The sequence below is a fragment of the Ambystoma mexicanum genome, chromosome 11 (genome assembly GCF_040938575.1).
Source record: "Ambystoma mexicanum isolate Mex_15411 chromosome 11, UKY_AmexF1_1, whole genome shotgun sequence".
Classification (NCBI taxonomy): domain Eukaryota; kingdom Metazoa; phylum Chordata; class Amphibia; order Caudata; family Ambystomatidae; genus Ambystoma; species Ambystoma mexicanum.
The window spans coordinates 611,597,104-611,614,094 of NC_090934.1; the positions used below are offsets into that span (position 1 = coordinate 611,597,104).

The 16,991-nt window shown below is 42.1% G+C and overlaps 1 protein-coding gene across 1 annotated transcript in view; it reads left to right on the plus strand.

Annotated features, from left to right (window-relative positions):
* The window catches only part of NELL1 (neural EGFL like 1), a 6,602,686-nt gene that overhangs the window by 3,517,103 nt on the left and 3,068,592 nt on the right, over positions 1–16,991 (plus strand). The gene's annotated exons all lie outside the window — the stretch shown is intronic.

Here is a 16,991-nt window from a genome sequence, read left to right on the forward strand (position 1 = left end):
ATAGCATTTTTAAAAGAGTACTATAACCAGTATTGCCAAAGCCAAAGAAAGACATTTAAGGGAAATCAAATATGGCAGAAATCTTCAATGCCTGGGGAAAATGAACCAAAATGAGAGACATTGCAAAGGTGGTGTGATCTATGAATGAAATAGTAGTTGGTTTTTCACTTTTCACATTAAGGATTGAAATGTGTTAAAGTTTGAAGCAGCCTCGCCATAAAGTACTTGTAGTAGTGGTAGGAGTTTTATCCTGACAGGTGAGTACACCAGGAAAGGAATTGTTAGTGGCTAGTCCTGGCAGCTTAGTGGACCTGGAAGAAGGCAATTGAAGTACTGCTAAGTTGTAAAAGGTGTTGCTTCAAGAAAGTGGCAAGGCCACTATTGTGTTGTAATAAACTGACTTTATTGTTTAAGAAGAAGACACGTGGAAATAGTTGTGTTTTGCAAGAAGAGACATTGGTTTGAAAACTGACTGGAAATTCAAAGACAAAATTTGGTATATCAAACACAAACCATGGAACCTTGACAATCCTTTTGAAGAAATATATATTTTTTTTACAAAAAGATGGTTCAGGTGCTAAGTGGAAGACATGTGGAGCAAACATGACTGTATATTATTTTTGTGACAGAACTTGACTATTGAAAGGAACTTTCTTGATTTTAACTTTGGTTTGGAAAATTCTGAATTGGTTCTGGGGAAGGGGTCCCAACTCTGGATATAAGGATAAATGGTTACAGAATTTATGTTTGCATGTTATTGTTCTATTATTGAGTTTAAACAGCCATATGATACCTGTATGATTTGGTGTATTCATAAGCGTGAGGGAAAGACACATTTTTAGAGCTGTTTCATGTAGTCTTAATTGGATAGGCAGGGCAATCGTCTTTAGGTTACGGCAAGTGAGGCATTTACCAGACCTTTATTATTTAATAAAATGGCTACATGTGTAAAACATATTTCTACTTGCCTGCATCACATTTAAGACCCCTGACATAGTTGAGAGTTAAATGCTAGCCTTTTGTCTGCTAGACAACTGTTTTCTTTCCCCATTCCTGGATCTTTGGGCCTTACCTGGGGCTGAAAAGACCCCACATGTTCCCCCCCGTACTACTTCTCACTTTGACACTACTGTGAAAAGGCAGGGGTCAGGGGGGCTTTATTTGTTTTCACACCAGCCACTAGCTCTTCTTCATTCCTTTCGATCGGAAATGGCTTGTTATGTCTTTATCATTCAGGAGTGGGTGATTGGGTTTCCATCTCCTCTTCGAGTGTCCTCCTTTTCCTTTCATTTCCCATTTTCTGGGATTCTCCCAGGATACCTCTTCTTGCGGTGGCCCGACTGGGAGGAATTTGCATTTGTTTAAACATCATTCCCTGGATAACATTGCATGTAATTTGGGACACATTTAGTCTTGTACAGAAATTGCAATTAATACACTATTTATTTTGCAATCAAACGTTTGAGATGTACTGTTAATTTTATTACTTCCTGGTTATACATTTTAGTTTCCATCCTGGGGTTTTCTCTGTATCTGTCATTCCTCAGATGGTTCCTTGGCTCTAAGTTCTGTTGTCTCCTCAATCAATCTTAAAGCAAGTCTGGGATGACAGCTCTTTAATTGATTTATATGGACCCACTTCTCTTCCATCAGTTCTCTTTTTGGGATATAGATCTTTTAGGCAACAGTCGATATTGTATCCACAATCTGAAAACAGCAATTCAAAGATGAAAGGAATTGTATAGATAAACCTTTTCACCTATATCATACTCCTCTTTTGTGGTCTTCAAGTCATAGTATGACTGCATCCCTTCGGCCGACTTCTCTAAGTTGTGCTGGGCATCACCAAAATTTGCTGGAGGTGCTTACTTAGGTTCTCAATATACTCTTGAGTAGTGGACGCGTTAATCAGAGTTTGCTCCTGAGTTTTATGGGGCAGATGCTGAAGTAACACAATGTTTCATCCGGTCATCAGTTCAAATGGAGACATTTTAGTTGCAGAAGATGATGTAGACCTAAGAGACATCAGGACAAGTGGTAATCAAATTTTCCAACTTGGTCCAGAGTCAGCCACAAACATTGTTAGTATACTCACAATGGTCTTATTGCATCTATCAACGTCTCCGCTTGATGCATGTTGGTAAGCTATATGGTGTTTATTTTTACCTCTAGAATCTTCGACATCTTGGTCATCACCAAACTGGTAAAATGACTCCCTCTATCCGACTTAATCCTTTGTGGAAGGCTGAAACGAGAAAAGATTTGGTTGATCATTAGATCAGCAGCTGTCTCCTTACAATTTGGGGCGAGAAGACATTCTACCCAAGCATGTTACTGTCAAAATGTACTAGTTCCCTCTAGAAGAGCGAATCATTGGCCCCATGAAATTGACTTGCAAATCTGACCAAAGCAGAGTCATTCCCCTTTTCTGAAGCTCGGTGAGTGCAAGAACTAGACTAGAATTAATCACACACTAGACACCCCTTAAGATATGTGTTGGGGTCCTTGCCCATATGTGGCCAGTATGCAACTTCATACAAGATTTCTAATGTCTTGTGAAAACCCCTATGACCAGCAGTAGCCATGTCATGGGTGTGATTCACATCCAGATAGTGATCGCCTTACCAAGAATTTGAAATATCTTGGATAATTTCATCAACACCCAAAGATCCTCTTTTCCAGCATTATCCGGGTTCCATTAGAGGAATGCTCACTGGGTCTTGCATATGTCGATAGAATTTTCCAGCAATAGGGTCCTCTTTTTGTGCAGTGATGAAAACAGCATCTGGGGCATCCTTACTCTTCTGAGCAGCTGAGAGTTCACTCTTGGCACAAGTTTGACATCTGGTCAGAGCTGTAACTTGAATGTCTCCCAGCAGGCATTCTGTATCTATGAAGTCCCCCTGTAGAGTTCCAGTTTTAGCCAGCTGTTCATCCAGGTCGTTCCAAGTCATTTTATTGACATTGTTGTGCTTTTGTAATTGTAATATGCAATTGTAATTGGTTATTTATGAGGTGCTTAATAACCAGAGGTTATTAAGCACCTCATAAATAACCAATTATTATGAGGTGATTGCTCCGAATCACCTTGTTTCCCAGGTGAGTGTGTTGCCCCTGAGCTATCCTCCCGAGACATTTGATACAATACCACTGTCAGGCAGGTATCTGAATACTCTGGGCTTCATTATAAGTTTGGCGGTCTGGAAATAAGGGTGCCGGAAGCAATGTACCAGCACCCTTTTGGACTGCCAAACTATGAGTCTGCCAGCAGCGGCACAGTATTCCCAGCAGGCCTGGAAAATCTGGACTCATTTCGAATTGGTGGAAAATATTATCAACCAATATACGAATGATATAATGTTCTAATTAGACTACAGGTGTTGGATATTAATACAAACCTTGTTGTTGGAGGTGAAAGTTCAAATTGATGTAAACGTCCTTATTTCAGAGGTTTTGTCCTTGCTTAATTTTGATGTGAATTGTGAATTGTCGCACTTGTCCCTGGGATGGTAACCTCTGTTTCCACTTCAATTTCCACTGAATAAGGCAGCAATTCAGCTGACCAAAATGCCCTCTCCAGGTTGTCAAAGCTCATGAGGTTACCCGTCAGTCATGACCATAATTTGCTGTTAAGCAAATCTAGACAAATTTCGAATCGATGGAGAATGTCGCTACCCAAATAAAAGTCAGAAGGGACATCTCTTACGACCTAACAATAATGTTCTATAATGTTGCCAATGGACTTTTTTATGGCATACGCTTGCCAAGCAGGAAATGCTAGAATCAAGTGTTTCCAAACCAACTTTGCATTTATAATCAATTTAAATGTGAGCATTGTCTGATCTACTTGGAGTTGCCTGAATAATCCTTCACTGATTAAGCTTTTCCTATTATTCAGACATACTCTGGCAAGCAAGTGTTTTCCCTTTTTATAAATATCAGTCAGACTTGTGTTGTCCCCCAGGGATCTAATCTATCCCCCTGGGTTTTCAATGTCTACATGGCCCCATTGCCCACCTTCACCACCAACTTTCAGTGTTATGCGGATGACACACAGCTTTCTTTCAGGCTACCTCTGACCTCTTCCTCCTCCTCCTCGCTTATTCCTGACTGTCTGTCTGCAGTTCAGTCCTGGTGTGCTGCTAATGATCTCTGCCTTGGTGCCAGTAAGACAGAGATCATCCTCATTGGGACCACTAATCCCATTTCCACCTTTCACTCTGGCCGGCCTCACTCGGTCCTGCACCCTGACCCACCAGTCTGGCAAAGAATCTGGGGTCATCTTTGACTCTACTCTCTCTTCTCTTTTCCCATCTCAGACATCTCCAAGTCCCACTAAGCTCCACTTCCTCAGACATATTCTACCTTGTCTCACCTTCCTCCAGATGCTCACCATCTCCAGAGCCCTGGCTCTTTCCAGACAGGACTACTGCAACAAGCTATTTCTCAGTCTTCTTACTTCTATTCTCTGACTTCTTCAATGTATCCAGAACAGAACTGCAAAACTAATTCTTGGCCTCAAACCAGTAACCGCATACCTCCAGCACTGAAATCCCTCCACTGGATTCCCATAGAAGCAGGGATCAATTTCAAGTCCCTCTGCATAGTCCATAAAGTTTTCTGGGGCCGGGGCCTGTACTATCTACAAAGCTCTCTTCCTAAATACTTTCCCTCTACAGCCCTCTGCTCGGCCTCCTCCAACTCTCTGCGGGTGAGCTGTTTTTCCAAACAGAGATTTGGGGGTAGATCCTTATCCTTTGCATGTGCCTCCCTCTGGAACAGCCTCCCTGCCTCTCTCTGTCTTGAGCCAGACCTCCTTAATTTCCAGAAACTCCTCAAGACCTTCTTCTTCCCTTCCTCTTTCTCTCTCCCTCTCCCCTGCTAACCTCCTTTCTCTTCTCTCTTGCTTCCCTCCTTTTTTCTCTTCCCCAACTTGCTCAGTTCGCTGACTGGTCACCTGGTGTATCTCTAGAGCCTCACAGGTCCCAGGCTCCCCCACCAGTCCTGCACTTGCCTCTGAGTCTCTGCATTCTGCTTGGCAGTACTGGACTCAGAATACATTCCATGAGAGGGGCAAGAACTCTGTACTTAACCCAGGCCCTTGCTGGACTGGGTGCACTTGTCCCCTTCCACCTCCCTCACACTTACTGTCTGCGTACTTGCACAACTTTGAATGTACTAGGCCTAGCAAGTTTGTCTGTCCTGTCCTCCCTCTGCCTCCCCTCCCTAGCTTGATTTTGCCTGAAATACTCTTGCATAGGCGTATTAGTGATGACCAACCACCAATCAATCTGAAATGTTGCCAGGCCTAGTATGGTAGTTTATTGTTCTGTATGTCCTTTCCCCCCGCTCTCCCCACTCTTTGTCATGCACTTGCACTATCTGACAAGTTGTTAGGCATAGTAGGGTAGTATGGTAGTTTATTGATTGTATGCTATCCCCCCTCTCCCTTCTTATCTCATTACTTCCGTTCATGCACTTGCACTAGTAGAAACGCCTCTGGCCTAGTATGCTATATAATTTTGTTAGATCATTCAAAATCTTCAAGGCCTAAGAATGACAAGTGTATTTCTGTGTTCCCTTCCCACGTTTAAGTGCTTTGAAACACTTCACTTTTGTATAAGTATTTTACAAATAAACAATCGCGATCACACTTTCTTTGAGCTGGTTTTTCATCATCCTCTTTCAAAGGACTTGGGGTTTCTCTGACATTTTGATTTGTATAACATCTCAAAGTGTTCCCTTCTATTGTGGAGTACCACTTGTAGTAGAGAGGAAGGTTTATATTCACTAGTTGGGAAGAGTTACCATTACCAGTTTGCTCTCCTGCAGATATTAAGCTGTTTTCTGGGACTTGGTTCTTCTGCATGAGAAATTCCAATTGATTGGTACGCTGCTTGATCAAATGACAGGTGCAATTCAGGCTAAAATAATTTGTACTCCTCTTGATTTTGATAGGCCGGTAAGTCTGACTCTAGAGAGCGTGGGTCACACAATCGAGCAGAGGTGATAACCTCAGAGGAAATTGTTCCCCAGTAAATAGTAAATATGGAGTGCCCTCGGAGTCACAACTATCTCTGGGTGTTTCAAATAACGTTGCCTCATTTTTTTTTTCCAGATCTGCAGACCCTTCAACAGAAATATAATTTCCATGAACGTTTTGGTATTGTCCAGAAAGAGGTATGAGGTGAATCTCGTAACTCTCCCTCCTTCCTAGATTGAGTTGATCAAAAGCCTTTTCAGATATACATTTATCTTGGGATCCAGTAACCACCAGAGTTGATACTTCACATTGACCCTGCACCTTGACAAGGAACATACAATCTGCCCTCCTTTGCCTCAAGTCTACAGAGGAACTGTGAGTTTTTGCCAGCTGGGTGGTCATCTTCTTAATGTTGAATCTAGTCACTGTGTGATCTTGGGCGGTTCCTGTGGAAACCTCACCCTGTTTAAGATTGAGTTCCAGTGCTTGAGATCAGGAATCAGTGGAAATAAACCTGTATTTGGAAATGATATTGGTAGCAGGAGGATCCTCATTCTCCCCAGACTCTTTCTTGTCCCTTTGTATCTGAAGACAGTCATCAGAGCCTGTTTGTGGGGAGGATAACTCTAAGGTCTTGGGATATCTGGCTTGCATGTTTGAGGTTTAGGGTTTTCTCCAACTGTGTTGGTCTCAATCTCTACTCTATTCTGACCAATTTTTCCTTGGGAGGCATTCCCCCATTCCTGAAAAAGAAGATTTATTTGCCGGAATCCTCTAGGTATTCTTCTCTCTCAAAGAGGAGGATTTCTTTTTCCTCACTCTTAATTATTTTTGTGTTTGTCCTCTTCTGCTTAACCTCTGTTCTTTGGGTTCCAGCTTCCAGGGGAAGGAGGAGTCACTATCAGGTTGGGAGGTTACCAGGGGTTCTTTCCACGTAAGAATGGAAGCTTCCTCAAGGGCTTGTCATCTGCCTCCAACCAGCCTCCCTCGTCAAGAATCTGTTGGTTGTCTGGCCATTCCTCCAGTCATTTCCACCACGGGCATCTGACCGGGCTGTTAGGGCATTCTGTGGAACATGGTCAGTTTGAGGGATTGACTGAGCCCTCAGCATGCGCCCCATGTCTTTGGTCTATTGTTGGACCTGTTGCCCAATAGATTCACTTTCTCTCTACCTTCAGTGTAGTATGGGGTATTTGTGCATACCTCTGTTGCCCCCTAAAAGGGTAAATATCCCTTCTAGTGAATTAACCCAGATATTGAATATTTCCACCATACTTTTCAGTACTGGTTCTCCCTTCTCCTTGGGCCAAACATCTATTGTCTTGGAACGAGGGAGAAGGAGGAGGATTGTTTTTAAAATGAGGAATTTGAGGCCACCTGTTGGAAAAATATCATATTGGGAGGTGGCGTGGTACTTCTTTCCTGTGGGAAATTCTGAGGGAAATTCCCTGGGGAACTACTTACCTGATTTGAACTCCCCTTTGTGCTGGGGAGTGGCCATAAAACCTGGAATGAGCACCTTTACACCTAGGACTTATGTAGGTGTAAGGGTAAAAAGTGTCATTGTTTTGATACCATGATTGACTACTGTTCAGTTGGGCCTGGATAGATGGTTTCCTCTGCCTCTCATTCTTTTTGTCAGCTGAGGGTGCATTTTTAGGTCCCCCGTCTCAGGTCCAAAGGCAGGGTAGTTTTCACTTCTACCACCTTTGCAGCTGTAGGTGTCGTAGTAGGTTTGAGGTTTGTGGTTACCTTTATTGTCTGTTGGTTTCTGTACCTCATGAATCCTAGTGGTTTGCTCTATTACCCAATCCAGTGTGCTCGTTGTTGTGGAAATTTCAAACCTATTGCGTAATAATGTATTTTGGGTGTTCATGGAAGTATGTGGTAACACATTCTCTGGTGTTTGTATTCGCCCACCTTGAAGTCTGTGCAAATGCACGTTTCAGTTTTTGTGCAAACTCCCTAGGTACTTCATCTTCCCCAAATTGAAAATCATAAGCAGGCTTGCGTGCCTTTTTTGGGTTTCTGTTGGTCGATTTTATTTTCAAAATGACTGCCTTATATCTGTACCATTTATAATGGTTTTGATCTTCCAGTCCAACAAAGAAACTGGAGAAAATGTCAATTTTACATATTCAATAAAATGTACATCATAATGTTTTATTTCAAATGATGACATCATTTGCTCATATAGTTCCAAATGTTCCCACATCAAATACTTAACTACCATTCTTCTGTATGGATTCATAAAGCTCTTTATGACGTTGATTTGTCTGATGGGGTCCTTAATAAAACAGTTTCTCTGTTTTGTATTCCTTCTGTGCCTTTGAATCTGAGTCCATTCTCCTTCAGAGTCAGTCCTACTATTTGAACTCCAGTCCAGTCTTTCAGGCACTCCCTATCTCTGTGATATGGGGAAGCCCTTTTAAAAGCATAGGATCTGGACACCTCTTTCTGCCTTTGTCACAGTGAGCTCTCAGGGTCACATTCCCTGTGGTTACTTTTGGCACAGGATAATACACAGTCTCTTCTTCAGACTGTTGAAAATATGCACTATTCCTCCTTTCAGGTGACCTGGAGGAATCAACCCATTCACTTGAAAGTGTGGACTTTTTAATAAAGGCTCTTCCTAGGCAGATGTGTTTGCCTTTCCCTTTCAGCTAAATGAGCTAGGTGGTCTCTCTACAGCATCATCTTATGTAAGTCTAATTATCTGATCTTCTTCTCATATGGATTTTCAGGTTCAGAAGTACTCATAGATTTATCCTAGACCTCCCACGACACACTGGTTGTGCTACCTTCCCTCCTGTTTGTTTATGGTGAATATTGATCAATATCAGATAAGAACTGGCCTTCCTGATCAGACTGGCTAGGGATAGGCAAGCCTACCTGCCACGTGTCTCTCCGGTCTCTTTAGTGGGCATGCATGAGGTCTGTCCTAGTCTTTACATGGGAGGTTGTAGGTAAATTACATGAGGACCTTGATGGGAGGGAATGTTCTCCTCCATCATAGGACCCTATCCCATACACTGGTTGGTCAGACTCAGCGCCAGTTTGTATTCCTTTATTTACATATTTAATTTTAAACACTTGACATGAATTCCTGCCTACATTCAGTGAGTTGCTCTTTTAAATCTGATACTGATGCTTGGCTGGCTTCAAGCACTCTGCTCTGAGCAGCCAATTGGTCCCTTACTTTCTGTACTTTCTGTATCACTTCTTGGAGGACTTTGTATTCCCTCTGAGAGCCTTGCATTATATACACACATGTACAGCATTATTCATTTAAAATAACACGTTCTTTATCCTGAACATCTCTAGTTTGTGCTGTTTCCATCAGGTCATCCTCTGCTTTTCTTAAATTCTCCATAACATCTATATTTTCTTCCCTGATTCTGGCTAGTTCTTGAGAAACAGGCTGACACCAATCTACAGCCATTTTCAATTTGAAAGCATATTTTTATTTGATCAGCCACATTTTCTGTTGCTTAGGAATATTTAAATCCTGGTGCATTTGATCAAAATCCTTTTGTGAGTCAATTTATTTTCTGATTAACTGACTGTTTTGTAGCTTTAGCTCATTCATGAACTGTTTGAAGGCTACAATTTCATCCAGCAAAACACTATTGTGGATAGTCTGGTCATTCCGTTTGTGTTGAAGTTGGCTTAAGGTTTCTATACTCTCTGCATGTGTGTCCTGGATCGGAGAGAACTGCATTTCCAACTCTACACTGGCCAGAGGCTGAGTTTATACTTCATTTTGAGTTTCTCAGTGATGATTTCATATTTGAGTCCACTAATTTGGTATTGCTGGTGCCTGTTTTCTAATTGTTCGAGTGATTGCTTGGCCTTGTTATGCCAGCTGATGTGCTTGTTTCAGGTCTTCAGTCTGCTTCAGCATACTGGCACCTTTATTTTGCAATTCTTCTTTTAGTACTTTCACATGGAGTTGAGCCATTTTTATTTGTTCCTCACAGGCATTTTGTGTCATATAAAATTGCTATAGGGCTTTTTATAAAATTGCACCTTCATGCCAAATGTCAGTGCCTACTGATGTGACATCCTGTACCATTCGGGATTGCAAAACCAAGCCTCCTGCTCAGGCCAATCTCCCTGAATGAAGAGCTGAGCTAGGAGATTTTTCCTGGCATCTTCTAACTCTTTGTCACTCATTTTTGAAAATGGCTTTCACAAAAACCCTTAGCAATTCTAACGACACAGGAACTAAACCATTGCTTTTATTCCTGCTATGTTTCATGATGATCAATACTTTCTCAAAATATCTTTGCATTAGCTCTGCAGAATCGTATTCCTCTGGACACCTCCCTGATTCTCAGGGGTCAAGAAAAACAGTGGTGCTTTAACAACCTCATCACAAACCTGCCATGCACCTTTCTGATATTGAAACAAAATGAAAAGCCTGTTTACAATGCAATTGTCATGAATCAAATCAGAAAGCTAGATCCCGGCATGAGCCCCCATTTCTGTAGAATATATTTGAGGCAACAATTAATTTGTGGAGTTTTGTCCCTCCCTGCAGCCCCTAATAAAGATTGCCACACAAATTGAGTATTAACCCAAATTCCTGAAAAATTCTGCCATATAACACCATTAGGGGCCCCTCACCCCTTTTGCAATAGGCAAGCCAAGAATCAGGCTGATTTGCAGAAAGAATACACATGTATTGTTCTTTCATCAATCATCATACTTAATTCAGCATCAGCCATGAAGTCAAAAGCACATGTACAATACATACAAGTTCATCTTTAATTCATAAAAAAGGGAAATCATCTATCTGATAGATAAAATATTTTTTTTTAAACAGATATGAAATAGCTTGGAGGGTGAATTTACAATTAATTCCAAATACCCGAGGGGAGAGAACTTGCAGCCCTTATTTAAAATAATTTGCTTTGAGAGTTTTACATTGTTTATCGTTGGACAAAGCTCTAACTCATTCAATAAAACAGGGTAAGTATAACAAAATTACACGTCATCAACACCCAAATCTTATATCTTATATACAGTAGAATGAAGCACCTGTCACCACTCACATAGAGGAATTCAAACAAATATGTTTTCAGTTGTTTTCTGAAAACTGCAAAGGATTATATCTTCCTTAAATAGTGTGGTAGGCCATTCCATGGATGAGCAACAGCCACTGAAAATCTTCTGTCCCCCAATGAACAAATCTAGAGATAGGGACTACCAGTTGATTTAAGACCATAGATCACAAGGATCTATTGGGGGTTTAGGTTTGAATCTTGGCCGCTAAATAGGAAGGTGCGAGGTTGTGTATGCACATAAAGACCTGACACAATAACTTAAATTGGATCCATCGATGAACCGGGAGCCAATGTAGTTTCTTCCTGAAATCTGAAACAGATTTTTTGCAAGGTAGTGAAAACATTACATGTGCTGCAGAATTCTGTGCTACTGCAAGGCGTTGCAGCTGATATTTTGGGCACCCTGCCAAGAGGCCATTGTAATAGTCCAGCCTGGCATTACCTAGTTAACCCACCACCTTTGCTCGATCAGCTTCTGAAATGAGGAGGAGAATTGGTATCACCAGTTTCAGTTGACAGTATACTGATTTAACCTTTTGGTTCACATTTGCTGATTGTATCCCATGTCTGACTGCCAAATGCACCCCAGATTCTTAACAGAATCTGTATACTTTAAGGTGTTGCCTCTTCCACCTTTATCTCCACCTGTGGCATTCTCCAGGTCACCAACCTTTCACCCTGGTGCTTTAACATCTATCTGACCCCGCTTGCTCACCTTATTTCCACTTTCTCCCCTCACCTCCAGTGTTATGCAGACAATACCCAACTCTTCTTCATACTTCCCTCTGATCATCTCCCTATGTCCTCTACCATTCCTGACTGTCCATCTGCTATCCAGTCCTGATGTGCCCCAATGATCTCTGCCTCGCTGGTAGCATACCTGAGATCCTTCCTTTTGGGACTTGTGCTCCATCTTTTCCCCCTTCACTCTGTCCACGCTTTATGGGCTCTCCCCCTTCTATTTTATCTGAAGCCAGAAACCTAGGAGTCATCTTTGACTCTGCTCTCTCTTTCCTCCTTCACATCCTGGTCCTTGCCAAGAAGGCTCACTTTCAACTCCACCTCCTCAGAGGTATCCTTAATTTCCTCACGTTTCCCCAGAATCTCAATTTCTCTAGAGCCCTGGTACTCTCTAGGCTGGACTATTGCAACAGCCTCTTCCTTAATTTATCCTCTCCCTCTCTCTTCCAGCTTTTCCACAATAGGGCTGCAAGACTTATTCTTGGCCTCAAGCCCAGGCACAATTTCTCACCAGCCCTAACATAATTCCACTGGCTCCTGGGTGCTGCAAGGATCAAATTCAAATCCCTCTGCATAATTCATAAGGCTGTTTGGGGTCGGTGACCACCTTATCTACACCTTGCTCTCACCAAATACTCTCTCTCCAGATCTTTACGATCTTCTGGGCCCAACTCTCTGCATGTCTAGAGCTTCCCTAAGCAGCAAGCTGGTGCAGCCTCCCCTTCCTCTCCGCCTTGAGCCAGATCTCCTCAAATTCTGGAGGCTCCTCAAAAGTTTCTTCTTCACCCCCTCCTTCCCCCTTTCCCTCCAGTGCTAAACCCCACAGTCGTTGTGAATGGTGGCCTGGCCCTTATGTGTCCTTCTGGGTCCTACCCTTCCGTCCAATTGCTCTTTCCTCCCCCAGCACTTGTTGTCCCACAGGCCTGCACTTAATGTATCTGCAGGTGACCACTCCTTACCAAGTGATCTCTGCCAGGCATTTACCTGTTGCCTGCAATTGACTATCTGTGGAACCTCTAGCACTTATCTCCCGGCCTTGTCCCTTCTCTCTCTATCTGCACTTGCACATTCCAAATGCTTGCAAGGCCTAGTAGGACCGCATCTGCATTTGTTTCACCAGTGTTATTTTATTTGCCTTTTTCTCCCCTGTTCCCTCTCCTTTGCCATGTGGACGCATTGAAACATAATATCTTCATGTATAAGTTCATTCCAAATGCACAATAAATACATAAATAAAATGACACAGAGGGCAAAAGCTTGAGCCTCCCTGGCCCCATAATTTTGTAAATGAGGCAAACCTCCGGGATCCCAACCTTGTATCCAAAATCACCATTTATAGCCAAGTAACCAGGTCTTAGTTTAAATGTACAGCTCTCCTCCACCATCTTTGTTCTTGTATAGTAAACCATAGCCCTCTTTACTCTTCCAATATCATTTCTGTCAAATCTATCATCATTACGCACACACATAGTATCCTTAACTTGCTTCACCCAGGGCAGTCTCAAATCCCTGCCAAGCTTTTAACATGATCAAGGGCTTCCCTAGATTTCACAAGGCCTTCACTATTATGGAGCCATAACCAACACAGCAGGGGGCGCAACATAGCTGCGTCTGCAATGGAGGAAATGTCCGTCTCCAACTGTAATAGAGTAATCGGGGTACTCTACAGTAGCATAAGAAGGCTTTTGAGAAAGTTATTTTCAACATGTGTGATTGTTTTAGTACACGAAAAGCCCCAGATCTCAGCCTCAAAAATTGTGGAGGTACATGCTTTCTTTTGGATAGTTAAAGGGTGGCAGCAATAGCACCCCTTTTGTACCTAATGAAGAAAGCCTTCATGGCCCTGTGGTTCTTATCCAGTGTGATGCATGTTTTATTAAGTTGGGCAGTTCACTGGCCAGTCTCATTGAATCTGATCCCTAAATAATCGTTGTATTTGTGTTTATTGTTATTTATATAGCGGATTACGCTGTAAAAGAGGGTGGAGCGACCTCTGACGGGCCCATGGGATCAGAGCTCACCCTCGAGTACTTTAAGACGAGATAGCTGCACCTTGAGGTGGATGGGATGCAGGATTCTCTTATTCCAACACCAATCAATTAGGACAACTCAAATGGTATAGCAAAGGTCAGTACGTTTAATGACAAGTACAAAAAACGGGGAAACATTAGGGAATCATCAGTGATGCAATCGCCCGTCTCACTTCAACTTCCACAATCTTCATACAAACAGCAATTCTTATAGGCAAAAGTCGTCATCATTAACGTGTAACACTCGAAAGTTTGTCATGCAAATCTATTGGTTGGAAAATGTAACTTAAGTGTAGGTACTATATCTGAATATGGTAGCGGGGTGTGGGGATTAGATAACTGTTATAGGATGGGAGTCTACGCCCATCCCGCTACATCACTCATGCTAGACGTCACTACAAGTACGACGTCTCATTGGTTCTACTAACTATAGGACCCTAGATTAATTGGTTCATTGTGATTGGGTCAGTTACACCCCAAGCATAAATCTCCACTTTAATTAGCAGCATGCAGGATGTTCACCAGATGCGGCATGCCCCAAGATTCACCCTGCCTCCCTTCCATCAATCAGTACTTTAGGGCTATGTGTCAATTAGTTGGCTGAGGATGGCCTCAAAACTGTAACTTTTTATCAAGGAAAGTTAAGGCATCCTCTGGTTTTGGGTGACAGACGTTGGTACCTCTTCACGCTTGGCTGCTCACGTGTCTGTACACCGTGAAGCTGCTTCATTTTCCATCTATTTGCGTATTTGATTCTCTCTTCGGTCTCGCCACCTGCCTGGGCCTCCTTATCTCGACCTTCACGGGCAGGCTGCTATGCTCTTTAAGTTTCGATTCTTCAGAGTTGCCGTTCTCCTGCCTTCCTTTGGTTGACCTCGAATTCCTATGCATGAGCTGCTTCTTGCTAAATTTTGATTCCGCGCTTTCATCTGGATTTGTGCTGGTATATGAATCCTGGCCTGTTTGGCCCCTACCATCCTGGGCTTAATTCTGCTTTCATGTAGAGTGGATTGCACCTATATAATGTGCTTCATTGAGGAATATATATATATATATATATATATATATATATATATATATATATATATATGTATATATATATATATATATATATATATAGTTGGCGCTTGCCGCTCTATTCTTCTACTAAGCATAGCAAGCCGAACTGTGTTTTCTTAGCTTCTTGCGTTACAAGCCTATGTACAGGCGTTAGCTGGTTGCATAGTTTCATCCTGTTTTATGGTTACGTTTCTTTATATATCGACATTGATTCTTCTTCTTTGTCTGTGATATCTTTATCCATGGTGTTTCGTCTTAGTGTGTCATCTTTTGGTTTTTGTTCGTTCATCTGTACATCTGTCCGGGCCCTCGTGACGTCACCATTCACCTTCGATTAAGACCCTTTGGGTCTCTTCTGGGACCGTCTGAAAGTAGTCTTCATGTCGTGTCAGCTGTTGGTATGGTTGTCTCAATGGGTATCGTGCTGCCCATGGTTGTCTGGTTATTGGCACCTCTACAGGTATTTCTCTTCTGATGGGCACTGGGCAGAGCCCTAGCGCGGCTCTTTGCTGGTTTATTTGCTCATTATACGTCACATATCTCGGCGAGTATGTTCCTGGTATTTCAAAATGGGTGGCTGGAGTGCAGGCCATATCTGGGGCCTCCGCTACAACGCAAAGGCACTGTAAAAAACCAATTTACAGCACAATAAAATGAGCAAGTGGCTACAATAATATAATATAACTTACAATAGAACTCACAATACAATTAAGGCTGAAGTAAGACCGCAGGGAAAGAGGAAGTGAATTCCAGTGAAGAGGAGCCAGAAGAGAAACAGAACAGAAGTGAAAGGATGAGGGGGATGAGGGACAATTAAAAGAAAGTTAGGTTGGGAACGAGGAGTACGAGAAGGGACATAAAAGGAAACAAGAGAGGCAAGGTAAATAGGAGCAAGTCCAAAAAGAGATGTAAATACTATGCAGAGAAAATTGATTTTACGTTGAGAGTGAAAAGATAGCCATGGAAGAGAGACCAAAGAAGGAGGAATAGAGTTACGAAAAGGAAGGGACTACAGATGACAGATAGAGGAATTGAAAACAGATTTAAGTGGAGCTAGACGGGAAACAGGAAAGAGAAGAACAGAACAGTAGAATAATCAAGATAAAATTAAAGAAGAGATTAGAAGCTTTGTGGCACTAAAGGTAAGAAAGGTTCTAACTTTCCATCTGTTAAAAAGATGAAAGCGACAAGAACGACATGTGATCGAGATAGGATGAGCAAAGGAAAGATTAGTATCAAGTATCATATGAGAAAACCTGCTGCAATCTACTACTCCCTACCCAGACCTCTAAAATGTGATGTTTTACAAATCAAATGTTGGTTTAAAGACCATAGATTTAATTGTGGCTACATTTAATGACAATCTTAGGTCTCCACACTTCTCCAAATAGATGGCTAATTGACCTTTCAGACCCTGGGGGTAAGCTGACAAAAAGACAGCATTGTCTGCAAAGAACAATGTAGGAGACCAGTCCTTTCCCATTTTAGGCGGGTCCAAACATCCAATCATCAGGGCTGATATCATCTCCTACAAGTAAATGCTAAAAAAATGTGGGCCAAGGACACAGTCCTGTCTCACCCCCTTAGAGACACTAACTTGCTCTATGGTCGCCCTCCTAACCCATATCGCACCACTGCCATATTTGCTGAATTATTGATCGCACAATAGTTATAAGTTGATAGTGCATTTTACTTTTATTAAGGACATGCCAAAGCAGGTCCCTTGGCACTGCATTGAATGCTGTTTTAAGATCCACATATGCAACATATAATTTGGCCTTCATCAATACAGTATTTTTCTGCACAAGCAGGTGCAACTGAAAACACTGGTCATTCGTGGATTTTCCACGTTGGAACCCTGCTGGCAGGAAGTGGAAAATCTTGTTGTCATCAGCTCAAGTCTTTACATGATAAATGTATTGTTCCTTTAATTAATAGACAATATGCATAATTACACCATGACTATCTAGTGGTATACCACCTTACACAGTGGCACAATACCTTTGCTTCTTGACAAACCTTAACACAACCAAGTTGAAAACACAATTCTTTTTGGTAACTAAAATCACAGAATCTCTTAAACACAATATGCACAGTCTTCATTTCTGC